This window comes from Anomalospiza imberbis, chromosome 4, assembly GCF_031753505.1.
Source record: "Anomalospiza imberbis isolate Cuckoo-Finch-1a 21T00152 chromosome 4, ASM3175350v1, whole genome shotgun sequence".
Classification (NCBI taxonomy): Eukaryota; Metazoa; Chordata; class Aves; order Passeriformes; family Viduidae; genus Anomalospiza; species Anomalospiza imberbis.
Genome location: NC_089684.1, coordinates 7,805,676 through 7,821,741, shown reverse-complemented (window position 1 = coordinate 7,821,741; position 16,066 = coordinate 7,805,676). Strand labels below are relative to the sequence as shown.

Here is a 16,066-nt window from a genome sequence, read left to right as displayed (position 1 = left end):
CTAAAACTTTATAGCTTTGTCTTCCTTTTTTCCTTTCTGTTTTTATTATTTTTTTATGCCTGCTTTTCTTAACTTTAGTTGTTCCTTCCTATCCATCTTACATATTTTTCAGTTTCCAGAACACAGAATAATATTCTGCTTCCATAATTCCAGTGAAAGGTCAATATATTAAGTAGCCAGCAAAACTGGTTTTTAGTTTGACTTAGTCAAATCAAAGTTCTTTTATGGTACATCCAGGAGCCTAATGAATTAAATTCCATGGAAGCAGATATAATATGCTAGTATAGGATCAATTTTGTTATGGGCTTTACATAGTGCTTCTTTTACTTAGAATCTCTGTAAAAACAAAAAGAGTCTTGGTTTACATATAATGAAATTTTTTTTAAAGATCTGTGAAAGAGTTGAAATTTCATAGTGTATTACAGTGTGTCAGACTAAATTTAACTGACATCACTCAGTGTCTTCTCACTGATGTGCACAACTGTCGTTACAGGTCCTTCATTAATAAAATAGTATCTTCATTAACCTCCCATATTTTGAAAATGTAGAAGTTTATTCCAGTCAAAGACACTCTGCACTCTTCTGAACAAATACTTGTGGAACAGAGAGTTTAAAGATTAAAATAACAGGCGGTCAACATTTTAAATACTGCTCACTAAATGTTACATAAAGTGGGTGGCATTCTTTTGGGCATGGACAGCATTTGTCATTTGCATTTCATTGACCTTGAAGCTTACTGATTACAGATGAAACTTCACCTATTCAAAGCAACCTGTGTAAAATATTCAAATAGATTTTTTAAAAGTGCATTTCACTTTTAAATTTCCTACTGTTCTTCTTCCATTGAGAAAGCACTGTCTGAACCCAAAGGGATTTCCACATCTAGCTTTCATGCTTTTTGTTGCTACATGGCAGTGACTGCTAGATTGGCAAATAGAATAATTGCCTTTGAGAGATTTCTTTAAGGATGTTAAGAGCATGAACTTCACTCTTTTTAAGTAGCTTCTTAAATAAATGCTTCAAAACAAAGTCAACTATTGATCCAATTCTTTGAATAAGAAGTTCTCCCCATTTGACCATAGCATTTACTACTGAAGACAAAATGTACATTAATCTTTCTAGCTCATTGTCTTCAGCTGACAAAGGTAGAATTACAGAGTTGCAGCACAAAGAAAGATGTGTACCGTCTGTTTGAAATGACGAATCTACATAAATTCATTGACTGACTTAAAAGCAATCTTTACATCTCTATATCTTGTCACCTGAACAGAAATAGGGGTATAATTTATGATTTCTTTCCTAGTAATATTATTAAATAACTGTTTATTTTCTAAGCACATTTTTTATTTCCTTATTTGTTGATTGTAGTGATGTTTTTGTTTGTTTGTTTGTTTGTTTGTTTTTGTTTTTGTTTTTTTCCCCTGGAAGTGAAAAAGAACATCCAGAATGCCTGATTACTGCCAGGAGAGCAGGGTGGCAATTTTAGCCAGAAAAAAACAACCAACCAGATAACACACACACACACCCCCACATACCCTTCCCAAATATTTTGAAGAGTTTGTACCAACTTCACAGATTTTACACTTCTGTCGTCTTCCGCTGGGATATCTAATTTGAACCCTACTTTCTAAAAGGGAGAGATGGAAGCGAAGACAAGAATGTCAATATTCTGTCTGTCACGTGTGTGCATAGCAGTATAAAAACAGCCACTGTGGGACAGTAATATTTTTTCCAATGACAGCTGCAACGAGAAACTGAGCTAGGACAGATACTGCAGGAGCAGTGAAAGGAATCCTTCATGGAGTCTTACCTTCCCAGCTTTTAACTTACGTTCCCTTTCCTTACAATAATCAGAGTGGTGTACTTGGCCCTAAGGAATGGACAGGTGAGACCTACTGTGTTGCTCGAGTTGCACGTGGATTTAGGAGACGGGGGAGAAAAAGGGCAACAAACCAGCAAACAAAGGTTCAGCATCTGATAAGACAGAGGCAAAATAAAGCTTCCGCTGCACTGGTCACGCGTAAGCTTAAGGAAAACGAAAAAGCACTGCACACAAAGTACACTGCGGATAGCGAGTCTAGGGTCTCCTTGAAAGCAAGCTGCGTGCAACGTTACCAGAGACACACGTATGTAAACACACATACAGAGGCACTTACAACCCCCGGCTCTGCCAGTATGCGCACACCGCGAGCGCGGCATCCTCTCCTGCGCCCCAGCTCTCGCCCGGGGCCGCCGGGCGCACGTTCCCGGCGCCGCCGCTGCCGCACCGCGGCCGAGCCACTCCCGCTGCACCGCGGCCGCCGGAGCTCCCTACGGGCGAGGGCTGCAAAACAGCGCCGTAGGGGTCCCCCGGCTGCTCGCGGCAGCAGCCCGGTACATGTCGGCTACCCTCTTCCCCTGCCCCGATCACCAGTCATCCCCTGCCCGGCTGCCCTGTCCCTGCGGTGACCAGCAGGATCGCCCTCCCGCTGCCCGCTGCCCGGTGCGGAGGACGGGGCATCCGGGAGCAGCTCCCGCCCGCTCTCCGCTATCGCCCGGCAGCGGCGCGGCGGCTGCCCCGCTCCCGCCCGCCTCCGCTCCCGCCTCCCCGCGGCGCGCCCGCCCCTCGCCCGGCACCCGGCGCTGCCGCCGGCCGCAGAGCAGCCCGGCCGCGCTTGCGACGCGCTGGGACCGGGGCTGTCTGCGCGGCGTGAGGGAGGGGAGGGAAGGCCGGGGAGGGGGGAGGGATAGGGGAAGTGAAAGGGAAGGAGAGGGGGGGTGTGTGGAAGGGGAGGAGGGGAAGGAGGGGGGAGAAATCAAATAAATAAATAACCTCCGCACCAATAAGAGAGGCAGCGGCTGCCGAGAAGGCTGGGATCGGATGGGAGAGGTCCTTCTTGGGCTCTATTTGTTTGTTTGTGACTGGAGCTGCAAAGTTCAGAACCAAACGTGTTGCTTTCCGGCGGCGGCGACCGCCCCGCTTCACCTGCTCCGCTGACGGGTGCCTGCCCGGGGCGGCTCCGCTGCTCTGCGGGCCCTCTGCCCGGCATCCTGCCCGCCGCTGGGGCCGACGGACGGCAGAGGAGCGCGGGGCTGTGTCCCTCGCCTGCCCGCCTTCCCCTCCGCGCCTACCGGAGGGCAACGGACAGGTGAGTGCTTCTTTGCCGCACTTCTGCCTAGCCCGGCGCGGAGGGTGCCTCCGCTCCGTAGTCACCTGTCACTGCAGGAGATGCTCATTTATCAAACTTTGCCTCCTGTCTGCACCCGCATCCCCTCTCTTGCCTTTTGCGGGAGGGCGAGCGCTCGGGGTTAATTGGTTTTGCGCATAGGGAAGCCGCGGGGGGCGGAAAAGGGGGGTCCCACTCTGCAGAGCACGGCTCAGCCTTGTCGGGAGAGGGGGTTTGTCCGAGCCACTCGCCTCTGCTGCCGCTCGGGGCCGCAGCCCGGGGTCCCTCTCCCCACGCGAGTTCGAGGCGCGGAGGCGGCGCGGGCGGCCGGCGGAGCGAAGTTGGTTTTTGCCCTGCAGGGAGCCCGCGGGGCCCGTGCAACAGGCAGCGTCCTGCGGAGGGAGGGCGGAGGGCGGCTCTCCTGCCGCCGTGGGGCTCCTGGCGGCCGCGAGCAGACCTGTGCCCTTTTAGGTAATCCCGCTTTGTTTCCAGCACCTCCAGGGGTTTTCCTTGCGGGGAGCCTGTGCCATGCGGCTGCTTGTGAGCGCTTGGCAGCAGCCCCCGGAGGCACGCCTCCTCTTAGGAAGGAGAGAAAGTTGCCGATGCTCAGGAGGGACGGATACGATGCTTGCACCCGGTGGCTGCGCGGAAGATGCGCATCGGGGCACCGGGCGGCTTTGCCCGCCCCGCGGTGGCGGCGCCGCGGGGAAGGCAGCGAGCGGGTGCGGCGGGGCGCGGGCGCCCGGCAGGTGGAGCCGTGGGGAGCGGCGGCGGTGATGGTTTAGCTCGGTTTAGGCAGTGTGGCGAGCGGAGCCCGTAGGCGCTGTGCGAAGCGGCCCGGTACCCCCGAAGCCGCTGCACTGCGGGCGGAATGGGTCCTTCAGGTGGATGCCGTGAGCGGGGTGCGCCGGGCTGTGCGCGCCTTCCTGCGGGCGCTGCAGGTGGACACGGTGCCCTGCGGTGTTAGCGTTACCCCTGGTCACACGCACATTTTTTCTACCATTGATCGTCGTTCTGCTTGTCACTGAGTACTGAAAAATTATCAGATTCCAGGGGTGTTCTGTCTTAATTATCACAAAATGTATAAAAGCATAATTGCTAAAATTATTCAGTAGTGGTTAACAATTAAAAGATTATCCCAGTACTCTGCAACTAGCAAGGAACAGACTGTACTAATTGGATAGTTAATGACATTAAATGGGCAGGTTTTCTTAAAATAGGAAGCTTTACTCTTCTAGGGAGCTGAACAAAGTGTTAGAATGTTAAATAATTATATTACAGTGATGGTAACACTTCTGCAAGAGCTTAAGGTGTTAGCTTGGCCAGCAGCACTGGGACAGCCTTTGCCCAATTTTAGAGCATTGGTTAAGAGAAGGCTGGATTTTCATCACTTTTCCTTTAATAGGTAGATATAGCTAAATGGTGTAGAAATATGTGTGAAACAAAGGGGTGGCAATATTTTACATATTTTCTAGTGAAATCTTCTTCCATCTTCAACTGACATAATTTGACTGAATTGATAATTGAACTTGAATTTTATGCTACTAACCACTTAATACCTGAATTCTGTCTCTTTGTGCCACTTTCACTCATCAGAAAAAACTTGTTATTTAATATTGTGGAGACTGGATATGGGATGGTGTAACAAGACTTTTCTTGTTATCCTTTTATAACTAAGCAACTAAGGTGTTTTGGTTTTTTTTGAAGAAAAACATTCCAGGTTAAACATGTTACTTCAGTAATAAAGTGATAAGTAAATCAACAGTGCAGCTAAACTGTATTTTCAGAACTCTTGGTTCTTCACATTCCTCATGTTTCTTGCAAAACTTGAAAATGTTCTATGAGAAACTCCTACAATGACTGCATAAACTTGTTGCATTTTGTTGTAAAAGTTTTCTTAATGTAATAAAGTTGGCATAATAAGAAGCAACACAATGTAATCTTATGTTTGCAGTATTTTTTTTTCCGGAGACAAATTGTTTTCCATTATCTTAATCAAAGATATATACTTAAGGAAAGTACCAGAAATTGAATTTAATAAGAGATTAACTTCAGAAATTAAATAGGATATTCTAAATTAGGAGGTACTGTAGAGAATAGCACAAAATTGAAATTGTAAAGTATGTCTGGACTTTTATATGCCAATGCTTTATTCAGTCAATCATGAGTTTTTGTCACCAGTATAGATTTGTGCCTCCTTTGAGGTATAAAAATGCATAAAGAAGCTCCTGAAATGCTGGCCTAAATACTGAAAGGGCTTGGAGTGTGTGTCTCCCAAGTCGGTGAAAATGGTGAGCTTCACAGAAGTTATATTCATAACTGTGAAACTAATTTATTTTCTTCTTGTCTTGGGTGCTATAGCTGTCACTTAGAAATCTTTCTGTGTTGTATCCCAACCTTGCTCTTTTCACTATTATAGTTACATTTCTCAAAGACTTCCTTTATTCTTGTACACCAAAGTATTCAAACATTTCTTAGGAGCATTGCTGTTGACTTCTGAACCTGAATTCCAGTCTCTGCTGTCCAAATGAGTGTTTCTAAAAAATCAGAACAATAGAACTTCTGGATTTTTCTTCAGTTCCTGTAAAAATATTAGTTTAAATGAACATGGTGTTTAATGTTAAGATTGGATTTCCCCCAGAACAAAAGTATGACTTTCCACACAGCTGATAAATAGCTGAATGTGTTATCAGAGATTTACAAAACACTGATGTCTTGACATCTGAATTTATTATGTGTCTTTAACAAAACACGGAGTTTGAGAAAATGCTGTAGAGCTTTTTATTTGAGGGGGAAAACCCCACAACTCTGAAACTAAAGGAATATTAAAAAGTATTCTCCATGACATACTGGGTAGTATAATGCTGGGTGGGGGGGGGAAGTTATTTGTATATTTTCCATATATTATATTAAAATGATACCAGCATATGTTTTACAAGAAAATTAACTGTGCCTTTAAAATCCTTTTAGTGAAACAGACACGTTTCTTCTGTATAACATGTAGATACTTTCTCCCTGATCTTTTCCAGTTCTCTTTCTGCAAATATATGCAAGAAGGTTCCCTAGCACTATTAAGCATATTCTTTTGTATTGCTTCCAATTTGTAGCACTTGAAATCTTTCTTTCACCCTATCATTTGTTATACTAATGTTAAATTTACTGTCCTTGCTAGAATGAAAGTTCCTTTCTGCTCTTCTGACACTATCTAAAAAACGCATACCAGAGTTTTATACACAGTTTCTAGAAATGTTGTATTTACTAAACTGACAATTCCAGATTGATAAACCTGAAAATTTTAATTCTAGAAAATGAAATTTTAATATAGAGGGAAAGGGAAATAAGTCCTTATATCCTGTCTAGTTACCATACATTGCTTGTTAAATGAGGGAATGTCAGCTTCTGGGCATGCCTCTGTCATAACAGTAAAATACTCAATGGTTGACTTGAAAGCTACAGCTGCAACTCATACCAGGTAAACCACGTATTTAAGAAACAAGCAAGATGTTTGTTAATGCATTGAGGTGAAGGGTCTGTGAAATTCAGTATCTGAGAATATTTCTAGTGTAGTTAATAATAATAATAATAATAATAATTACCTGTGATGGATACTGGAATAAAAGTTCTGGAAGCCAATACTTATGGGGATTTTTAAAATATGTTTGCTTTACATATGCTGAGATTTTTTTTCCTGTTATAACAGCATTTTACTTCATTAAAGACAGCAATTGAAGTTACAAACTAAAACATTCTGTAGGCTTAGGCGAGTCACAGTTTGCAAGTTATCAGAATGACTAAAGCATTAAATTATGCTTTTATTTGTGCAATAAAGATAATTTCATACAAAACTTAACTTGCAGCTCTGTTAAGTCATGAATATATTCTCACTTCTGAAATGGTATTCTTTTATTCAGGTCTGTAAAGAAACCAAGCCTTACATGTGGACCCATTAATTCTGGACTATGAATTCAGGAATTTAATGATGGATACCAAGAACTAGGTTTTTTGAAGACTAACATTTTATCAAACAGAGGAAACTGTTGTTTGTTTAATGCACACATGCACTGTTACATACCTGAGTATGCTTATATATGCTTCCTGTGTGGAAACTAGTCTTATTTGATTATCTTAGCAAGAGACACTATCTGATTTACAAACTTCTTTAAAGATTTAATTTATCTAGCACCTTCTACCCCAAGTAACTTTGACTCCATCTATTTAAAAAGTAAGACAGATTTTGCAAAGATTCTTTTAAAGTACAGCAGGTGTCTTTTGTTGTAGCATGTGGAAAAATCAGCACAGAAGATTTGCAAGTACTTTTTATCTAGAAACACAAACGAAGTCAAAGATAATTTAGTTTTGTTGATTCAAATTTTAACTGTGAAGTCTTGCATGAAAGAAACTCTGCTTGGGAACTCTGGTGAAATCTGGAACTCTTGAGAATGTCTCTTCTAATACCTGCTAAATGTTCCAGTGTTAATTAGGCAATAATGTAAATTGAATCAAATGTTACAACAGCATAATGTTCTCCTGTTGATTAGAAGTTCTATGTCTAAGCAAACATACTTTCAGCAGACAAGAATATTTTAATTTTGCCTGTTCAATGGGAAGTGTTTCAGCAGAAGTCCTAAATAGTGCCCTATATGTTGCCCAGAGAAATCTGGTCATCATATTTCTATTTTAGCAATCTAATGAGAGCAGCATCTCTTTCCCTTCATGGAATGAATGCAAGGACAGTTTACAGAAATCTGTGGAATCACACACATGGTGGCTCTCTGCTGCCATCCTGGTCTGTACCAATACCGAAGAACAGACCTACCTTCTGGCAGCTGAAGCTTTTACTTCCTCCAAGGGTAAAAGAAAGCAAGAACAGGAGCTGTGTTCCAGAATATGGCATTGTGACTTTTAGACAGTGCAGATCTGCAGAGGGTAGATTGGCAGCCATCTCACTGTATGTGATCTGGAGCTCTGTGGAATAGCTGGAGTAGGAGCATTTTGAACACGGGGGAAGTGGTCAAGTTGCTCTTCCCTTCAGATAGACACCTATGCATTGACAGTTCTGTGCATTTAGGAGTCATCCCATCTTTAAATCGGTGTTAAAAATCAAATTGATTTAATCTCTGAAGAAATATGTGGTGGCACATCATTCTGGCTGAGGTACTGCTCCCACACCTGTTCTACCATTGTGTTGTAAGTCTGTTCTCCTTAGGACAGGGTAGCACTGAGATGTAGCCTTAGTGATGTTCAAAAGAAGTTCACCTGTTTCCAAGGGCAGGGAGCAGGGCACAGCCAGGAGAAGACAGTCAGCTGGAAGGGATTGAGGTTGTATTTATCCACTTTAGAGCAAGATGGGTGAGGAAGAAAGGATGAAGTGTGTGGTGATGACAGTGGATATTGCCCATGGGTCACAGCAGGAATGAAGCTTGTGGAAGTTTGGACTGAAACACCACCAACTCAGCTCTGAAAGACATTATTCCACTTTGTGGTAGACTGACCATTATCTGTATGATTTCAGATGAAATAATTTGAACTGCTAGCAAAATTATCAGAAATTGATTTATGAGTGAAAAAATCCATTCAAAACTTGTTCCTGCAGATGCTACATGCATGTTTAATCTGATGATGACTCCTGCTTCTATTTTTAGGATTACAACTTGATATAACAGGAGATATGAAGCATAATCTTAGTGGAAGCAAAGTATGTTTCGTGCTTTTCTTTTTGGAAAAAATACTGTTTTCATTTTGGTGGATGTCTGCAATAAGTCCCATCTCAGCAGCTGTATAAAATACTGTTTCAGTCACATGCTAACCTCTGTAAATCTTTGGGGTATAGCTTGTTCTTGGAGAGCAGAGATCACTAACCCTAATTTTAGACTGAAATAAAAGTCTATATTCAAAGAACATACAAGTCTTACCACCATAATTTTTAAGTATTTCTATTTTTTTAAGTCTTTCTATTTTAAGTATTTCCTACAGTGAAAGGGATAAAGTACATGGATGAGAATCAAAATGGACTAGCTGATGGTCTAAGGGGAAATCAAGCTTTGAAGTTAAGAGGCAGTAGTCAGTTGAGATTCATACTATATTTTTTAATTTCAGCAAATCTGCTCATTTAGGGTGCAGGTACAGGATAGCCTGTGAATTAGGTACCATGTGTAAGAAGGTACTGTCCATTCACTTAAAAGTTACTGCTAATTTAATTGGATTTTTAGCTGCCTTTCAGACTAAACAGCAAATGTATTTCTATTCCATTTCAGTAGGAACTAAAATATGTTAATTTGCAGCTGCAAAACTAATTAATTTTACTTCACTTTGCAAAAGATTTACTGTGGCTTATGTGGCCCTGGGAAAAAGAATTGTAGATTGTTGTAAAGTGCTCAAGAATGAAGATTTTACTTTTTATTTTTCTTAAAGACTGACTATTTAGGGTTGACTTCAGCAATAGCTAGGATTAGCTACACTGAAGCTAGAATAAGGGTCAGGCGTTACCACCCTTCCTTAGATTCACTAGTGAATAGTTGTAACAGTATTTTTTCAGGTATGCTTTCTGGTTTGTCGTGCAAAATAGTGGGGAAGAAACTAGAGAAAGACTGAGAAGAGATTGCAGGAGACTGATTGGCAAACCAGCACTAGCTGTTAAAACAATCAAGGGAGAAGACAAGTAGTTACTGTTTAGTAGGAAGTGAAGGAGTGAGGATTGGATTTAACATAAAGAAGAGAAGAAGGGGTGGTAAGAAGAGAGCAGAGAAGGCTTTAAAATACCACCTTGTCAGAAGTTCTTGGGGCAAAGAGGTTAGTCAATAAGGGAAGGGGTGGAAAGTCTGGATTTCTTTTTTTCTTATTAGTATTAATTTTGTTAAAAAATCCTATTACTTTTTTTGGAGTAAGACATAAATTGGGTATGAAGTTTGTCTCTTGAAGACCTTGTCATGACCTCCTAGAGGACATGCAGTGAATGTCCTAAACAATATGAGGCCTCTTTCAGTTTAAGCTAGGTGAGGAAGAGCTACTCTTTATATGCACAGAATTTACCTTATGCTGTGTGGGCTTTGTGTTTTTAGAGAACTGGAAGAGCTTTTAGTAATTTCTATAATTTTTTGCCCTTGTTTCTTTTTTTAAAGTCTTTCATTCTACTGTCTTTTTCTCTGTCTCTTTTCTTTACCCTGGGACTGAAGAACATGAGGATCAGAAGATAAAACTGACCTAAACTGAAAACTCTCTGAACCAGTAGAATTGACTGGTGCTGTGATCACACTCAATTTCACACTGCTGCTAGTGTCATGTAGAATAATATTGTGAATAATTCTGTCAACTTTTGGTTCAGCTACTAGTTGTCATAATGGTAGAGTTCCAGAGAGAGTATCTATCTTTGGGCAGTGAATGATAAATTTATTAGTGAAAGGAAAACTGGTATTTTTCCAAAGCTTTTTTTTTCCTCATTATGAAACTTTCACATATAATATTTTCTTTTCCTGATTGAATATTGGATGCTGATTTTCAAAAACTGTACATGACGTTTGAAACCTTTATTCTATACATATTTTTCTTGATGGAAAAGTTAAGTTCTTCAAATTCTTTGGCTGTTTATTTCTATTCTCTAACAACCATTTCAATTGATTTAGAGAACTATATACACAACCAACTGATCTAAAATTAGTAATTCTGAGGTGCAAAAAACCAAAAAAAAATAGAAAAAAACCCCAAAACATTTTCAACCACATTGAATTACCTCAATGCCTGCAGTTAGTTTTGCTGGTGCAAAGTAGGGGTGGAGATGGAATCTGCTCTAGCCACCATTGTCATTAGAAGAAAGATTTGTGGAACTTCTGCCTCATGGTTAGTATTGTTTATATTCTGTAATCAGAAAGTTTTGAGATGGTTTCATTTTTATTTTTATCTGCTGTCTTTTTTCATAAGACCTAGAGACCTAGTCTGAGAGCAGGACAGGGCTCTTGTGCTCCATGGCATGTGCATTTAATGAGTATAGACTCTGCTATATCCTTGTATTGGACATAATATTCCCCTGTCTTGTCAAAATGTATGCATTTATGTAAGCAGTGAACTAATGAAACATGTAACAATATTTTTTGCTATTTGGAACTTTAGACAACGTAGCTAATCTTTAAGCTTTCTCACTTTTATCTTGGGTTTGGGTGGTTTTTTTTTCTTTTTTTTCACTCACCTATGTACCATTCTACCACCTGTTTCATATGGGGAATTCCATGGCTTTCAGATCACGTACTGAGGGTCTTATTTGCTATTTATGTATAAAAAACTTAGTGTGGTGTAATGAGTGTGCAGCTAGATATTGTGATTTTTTTGCTACAGAAATTATTTACTGCTGATTTTCTGTACTACAATGACTTTTTCCAGCCAGCCAACAGGTCTTTCCTCTCGGTCTTCTGTTTTGGTCATACCTGTTTCTCAGGTGTGACTGTATTCCTGCTATTATTGCAGCTATCTGCATTTACAACTTGTAATTGAATTCACTGTGGTCAGCCCTGAGTACTGTATCCTGATCTTTGTGAGTTGAGTGGCTGTCTTTTTTTGGGAGCCTTTGTCTGACTGTGTCATTGCCCTTTTCCTCCCCCATAGAAATACTCCTCAATTGGTATTTCAGGAGCCAAATCTGAGTCTCAGGCAATCTTTTTTGTGAATAACCTGTAAGTCTGGAAAAAGATTTATTGTGAAACCTGCGTACCAGCTCTTCTTTCTTAAGTTTCTCACAGAACGAATAAATCACAAGGAAAAGATGAGGAAACTAGAAGGTGTTTTTCAGATTAAAATACTGCTTATTGACCAAAATTGTTTCTTCATTAGTATACAAAGTATGATCTATTTAAGAGATGTGTTCAGCAGTTACACTTGCTCAGAATAACACAAGCATATTCCTCTTTTTAATTTTTTTTTTTTCCTGAAAGCCAGTTTGAAGCCAGTAAAGAGTGTTAGCCACATGAAATACTTGTCAACTTACCTAGGAAAGATGCACACTGGGTACATAGGTATAAGCCTCTATTTCATCACTGTCATGGTAATTCATCTCAATCTTACTTTTGGGAGGCCACTTCTAGGTTTAATGTCAATTTGCATTTCAGTGAATTCCTTGTTTCTATTTTTTCACTGCAGTGAAGATATCCTTGTTTATTATATGACAGCATTTTTGAAATGCCTATCATGTTTGTAAAATATCTACAGTGACAAAGCATTCACAGTAAAATGTAAGCTGCAGAAAATAATATTGCATACTGAACCTCCATCCAGTAGTTTCAAAGGAGAAACAAACGAAGCTGACAACAACAAAAAAAAAACTTCCTGAAGTTATTCTGCATTTTCCTGATGTTCCTTCTGTACTCTAAGAAGGTGAATAAATGTCTTTACATGTTTAAAGCTTGCCAAGTCTGAATGCTGAAGGGAATCACAATAGAAGTCTAAATGTCAGTAGTAATGTTTTTTGTTTGAAAGCCCTCAATAACCACAGTAGAAACACTGCTAAATGGGAAAAAAATATGTCATAAGCAAGGTATTTCAGGAATTAGACATTCAAACCACTATAATGAACTTTTACAAAACAAAAGCTTTCATCTTTGTGCCATCCTCTGTGAAGAATACCAAACCTGTCTAAATTCTTCATTTACTGTCTTCTAAGGGGTTATGCTATGTAATGTGCAGAATTAATATATTGTATTATACTGCCAGTTCCTCAAAATCAATAATCAGTCTTTTTCCATTATAATAATTTTTTGCAAGGAAGTACAAGGATGGTGTAACAGTGCAAAGTAAAAATGGCATGTACTTTTGTGTGATTTAGAACTAACGAAAGCTATCAAATATACTGCATATTGTAGATATTACAGTGGTGGGTCCTCGTTAATATTTTATTATTGTAACTGTGGTGAAAGTGGCTAAACACAAGTAGGTTTTAATTAGAAATTAATTTTAATTGATTAGGTAAGGGTTTACAGGATTTGAAGTCTGACTGTGTACAACATGTATTTTGGCTAGGACTGCTGATGAAAAACTGTTGAAAATATCCTTTTCTTCACATTTTACATAGTTTTCAAATGCCTTACTCTTTTCAGTTTCTTTCTCAGGAGTTTTCTTCTTTAAGCCAAATGTAGTTAAAAGAAATGCCATGTTTACTTTGGATATGTAATCCTTCACTTCTAAGAGTATCTCATGATTAAACCACATCATATCCAGTACATAAAAAAGCCTCTTTAAAAAGAAAAAAGTTATTTATATGCACATGTTTTCTTAGCACATTGAACCTGAAATCCACTATGAAAATGCTGAATGCAAAACTACGTCAGACTAGAAGCTATAGTTTTAGTTTTCTCCTGGACCAGTAATTTTTTTTCATTATTTTAATCTTGTGAAAGTTTTGATTTGTTTTTTTCCCCACATTTTCCCTAAAGTTATTAAAATATTAATAATTAAAACACATAAAGATGTTCTTTAAGTGGACTTTTTTTATTGTAAGTGGATTTAAATTTTCAAACCTTTGTTAATGTTTCCAGGTAACAAGTTTTAAATTCAATTATCAGACTCACTTATTGTCCAGTTGGTAAAAAACTCAAATAATTTATAATTCATTTAAATGGGTAAGGAATATAATTTTTAATGTTTTAAAATAGTTTATTTTTGATTTACAGTTAAAATTTGTTATGTTAATTTCTTATTACTTCAGTGAATTTTGCATCTTCATTAACATGAAGTCTTCATGGCTCAAGTATATGTGTAGCTGGTGAGAAAAATACTGTTAGTGGATTTCAGATTCAAGTAATTTTATTTACAGTGCACTCCTTTAGGGGGCAAGGGGAGAGTGGAGGGAATTAACTTTTGGACAGAATGTGAAAATCTGTGAGAATAATTTTATCCTTACTTAACTTTCTTTCCATTTTTTGATGATTTAATATAGAATAGGCCAGTGGAAGCCTCATTCTCTTTTACTGTGCATTAAAAGAGGAAAATGTAACCTTTGTCACTAGCTCTGGAGAGCTCTCATACAAAGTAATTTTCTGATAAATTGAAAGCTTCTCGTAGTCAATAATCACTTTATGTAATAGACATATATCTTACCTTGTAGCTAAATTATCATATAAAGGTGCATTATTGTGAAGAATTTTCTTAGGTTGGCCAGTTATTTGGTTGATATCCAGCAATGTGGTGAATCAATTTCTTGGTATATATGTAGACAGGTGATGACTGGCTCTATAGTCCTCTCAGTCTGTCATTGTTATTTTCTCTATGGATTAATTGTAAACTTGTTACTAGACAGGTTTGGGAAGCTAATTGAATCTGCTTTGCAATCTGAATAGCTTTTTCTCTTTTTTTATCAGGTACCCTGTATTGCTTTATTATAATGTCATTTTTAATGCCGATTTACATGATATTTTCCTTCCTGACTGTCCTTGCTCTCCTCATTGAATAGTGTGCTGAAGCCACTGTCCAAATGAGCTGAAGATGCTCTTTAATAAATGTATATTTGTCACTGACTACTTTTGTTGTGCATGGTTGGGATTTTTCTGGATATACCAAGTATGGTCGAGCATGCATTTTAATTCTGGGAAATTAAGCAGTCCAATCTAGTCTGCCAGGTTAAAGCATTTCAGCTCTCTCTGCTTCATGGAGAAACTGTTTTTTGAGGTCTGGTCAGAAGACTAGCTGCTCCTTGAGTGGCTGCAGCAAGCTGGTGAACAGAAAATGTCAGGTGTACAGTGTCTAGTCTGAAATGTCACATCTCTTTAGGGTTTGGAAGACTGACTCAGGGCTGTACATTTGAATTGTCTTTTCATTCAACAGCCAGAAATCTCATGTTGTTCTTATAGGAGTAAACACCTATGTGAGATGCTTGTTCTCCTTAAAAGGGCAATAAGAGTGATTACAGGCACTTCTTAGTGCTTAGGGTTGTGCAGACAGAGAAACACTGGTGCCTCAGTCTGCCATCTTTAATTAATAACTCCTGTATCCTACAGAAACAGCAGGTTAGTGCTTTTACAGTGCAACAAGTAATTTTGAGAGAGAAATAACCAAGAAATAATCACTCTAAAATGCAGTGAATATGAGAGGATGTCTCACCACTGGATTGCTTTTGTTTTTTTTCATTATATAGTTAGTGGATAAATTCTATGAGCAGGAACTAGAATCTAGGTTTCAACTCAGTAAAGTTTAAAGCTGTTGCTTGCTGAGGTTGTAGACACACAGGCATTCAATGTCAGAGCTGGATATAAAAGCTCTAGCATTTAGGCATTGTTAGTAAATGTCAACTATTGTACTTGAAGAATGATAGCTTCAAAAATAAGTGTAGTGAAGTGTATAAGCCACCTTTCTATTATCACAATATTCTAACATGAGTTACAAAACCAGAATGTTTTTTTTTTACTTAATGTGTCAGGGACACTCATGGTTATAATTTGACTGGCAGAGACTTTGTCAGAAACTTGACAGGAGTTCTAGGGTTCAAACAACTCTATCTCAGTAGGAAAAACATTGTGGAAAGGTTTCTGTATTGCTTTATTGTCAAATGATAATGTTTTGCAATCTGCTAGTAAAAGAAAGAAAATTAAGACTATGGTGGGAATCTGTATACTAGCAGTCCTACCAAAGACCTCTAAGCAATCACCTCAATTGCATTAAAGAAAGATACTGAAAAGGTGTAAATCTAAACTCTGTGGTGCTAATGTGTGTCCCTCATACTCACACAGCAAGTAATAAATGCCTTCTGTATTTCAAAAATGTGTATGTGGGGATAAAAATATATCTCGAATCAGTTCTTAGTCATAGCACATATAGTGAAGTATTTTATCTGATTTAATATGATCATTTGCTCTGTTACATTTCTGTGTACTTCAGCTTCAAATATAAAACAGGATTTTTGCTTAATTACCGGATGAAGAAAGAGGTTCAGTTTATAAGTCATAACA

At 39.2% G+C, this 16,066-nt stretch overlaps 1 long non-coding RNA gene across 2 annotated transcripts in view; it reads left to right on the top strand.

The window, feature by feature from the left end:
* Positions 1 to 2,739: 2,739 nt before the first annotated feature.
* LOC137472182 (uncharacterized) overlaps positions 2,740 to 16,066 on the top strand; it is a 95,591-nt gene continuing 82,264 nt past the window's right edge. The window contains exon 1 of one of the 2 annotated variants that reach the window (XR_010998052.1): positions 2,740 to 3,128. This is a non-coding gene — a long non-coding RNA (uncharacterized lncRNA). Of the gene's footprint in view, positions 3,129 to 9,801; positions 9,936 to 16,066 lie in introns of those variants that run through there. The other variant, XR_010998053.1, reaches the window with a different exon arrangement.